Source organism: Malurus melanocephalus, unplaced genomic scaffold (assembly GCF_030028575.1).
Source record: "Malurus melanocephalus ecotype Western Australia unplaced genomic scaffold, MMel_1.1 scaffold_1459, whole genome shotgun sequence".
NCBI classification, from domain to species: domain Eukaryota; kingdom Metazoa; phylum Chordata; class Aves; order Passeriformes; family Maluridae; genus Malurus; species Malurus melanocephalus.
The window spans coordinates 31,997-33,691 of NW_026624691.1; the positions used below are offsets into that span (position 1 = coordinate 31,997).

Consider the following 1,695-nt stretch of genomic DNA (forward strand, 5'->3'; position numbering starts at 1 on the left):
ATGGGCTTTGGGCGTGGTTTAAAAGGGTGGGCGGGGCCTGAATGCATGTAAGTGTCGTGGGCGTGGCTTAATTTGTTTCTGGGTAGGGCTTAAATGGGTGGTCGTGGCTAAAATGGATTTTGGGCGTGGTTTAAAGGCACTTTGGCATTTGTGGGCGGGGCTTAAAAGGGTGGGCGGGGCCAAATCTGTTTGGGAGAGGGGCCTAAAGAGGTTCTGGGCGTGGTTTAACGTGGTGGGCGTGGCCTAATTTTATCCCTCCCCTCCCCCAGGTCTCCTGCGTCCAATCACGACCCGACCCCGACGCTGATGAGGTGGGGGGCGGGGCCTAAAGGGGGCGTGGCCAATAAAAATAAACCACGCCCCTTTCCTTTTTAACCCCACCCCTTTTTCCTTTGACCCCGCCCCTTTTCTATTAAACCCCGCCCCTTTTTCCCATCAGCCCCAGTTCTCGGAGCTCCGCGAGGCCGCCTCCGATTGGCTGTTCGAGGTGGGCGTGGCCCAGCGCCGGGTGGGCGTGGCCTTCCCCCCTCCGGGGCTGTTCCGCCGCCTCCTCCCCTCCCTATTGGCYGCTTTGGCTGACCCCGCCCACCCGGGGGCGCGGTCCTGGGCGGCGGCCGTGATTGGCCGGCTAAGCCACGCCCTCCCGGAGGAGGAGGCCACGCCCCTTTTGCCGTATTTGGGCGCCGCGTTCCGATTGGCCGTGAGGGACTCGGATGATGAGGTCAGAGCCAACGCCTTCTACGCCATTGGACGGATCGGGGAGGCGGCGGGGAGCCACGCCCATCGAGAGTATCCGGCCAATCAGGGGGGAAGGGGAGGGGTGGGGCCTAAAATTCCCCAAAATTCCCCAAAATTAAAAGAAGAAATTCCCAAAATATTCCTAAAATTCCCAAAATTTTCGTCCCTTCCCAGTTCATTCCCAGCTCCCATTAAAGTCAATGGGAATTTTTGGGACACCAGGTCTACCCATTGAAGGCAATGGAGATTGTAGGGACATCAGGTCTACCCATTGAAATGAATGGGGAGTGTTGGGGACACCAGGTCTACCCATTGAAATGAATGGGGAACTTACAGACACCAGGTCTACCCATTGAAGCCAATGGGGATTGTAGGGACATCAAGTCTACCCATTGAAATGAATGGGGAATTTAGGGACATCAGGTCTACCCATTGAAATGAATGGGGGGGGGAGAGAATATTTGGGACAACAGGTCTACCCATTGAAATGAATGGGGATTGAAGGGACATCAGGTCTACCCACTAGAATGCATGGGGAACATAGGGACATCAAGTCAACCCATTGAAATGAACGGGGCTTAAACGGCCATCAGGTCTAACCATTTGAAACAATGAGGACTTTAATTACACCAGGTCTACCCATTGAAATACTTGGGGACTTTAGGAACAACAGGTCTACCCATTGAAAGGCATGGGGGAATTTAAAGACACCAGGTCTACCCTTTGAAAAGAATGGGGATTGAAGGGACATCAGGTCTACCCATTTAATCCAATGGGGATTGAAGGGACATCAGGTCTACCCGTTGAAATGAATGGGGATTTTTTAGGGCACCAGGTCTATCCATTGAAATGGTTGTAGAGGGACATCAGGTCTACCAATTGAAACCAATAGGGATTTTAAAAACACCAGGTCTACCCATTGAAATGAATGGGGAATTTAGGGACACCAGGTCTACC

General features: G+C 53.2%; 1 long non-coding RNA gene across 1 annotated transcript in view; it reads left to right on the forward strand.

Moving 5' to 3' along the window:
* Positions 1-239: 239 nt before the first annotated feature.
* The window catches only part of LOC130587015 (uncharacterized), a 3,994-nt gene continuing 2,538 nt past the window's right edge, over positions 240-1,695 (forward strand). Inside the window, exons 1-2 of the long non-coding RNA XR_008966741.1 lie at positions 240-311; positions 440-789. This is a non-coding gene — a long non-coding RNA (uncharacterized LOC130587015). The remainder of the gene's footprint in view (positions 312-439; positions 790-1,695) is intronic.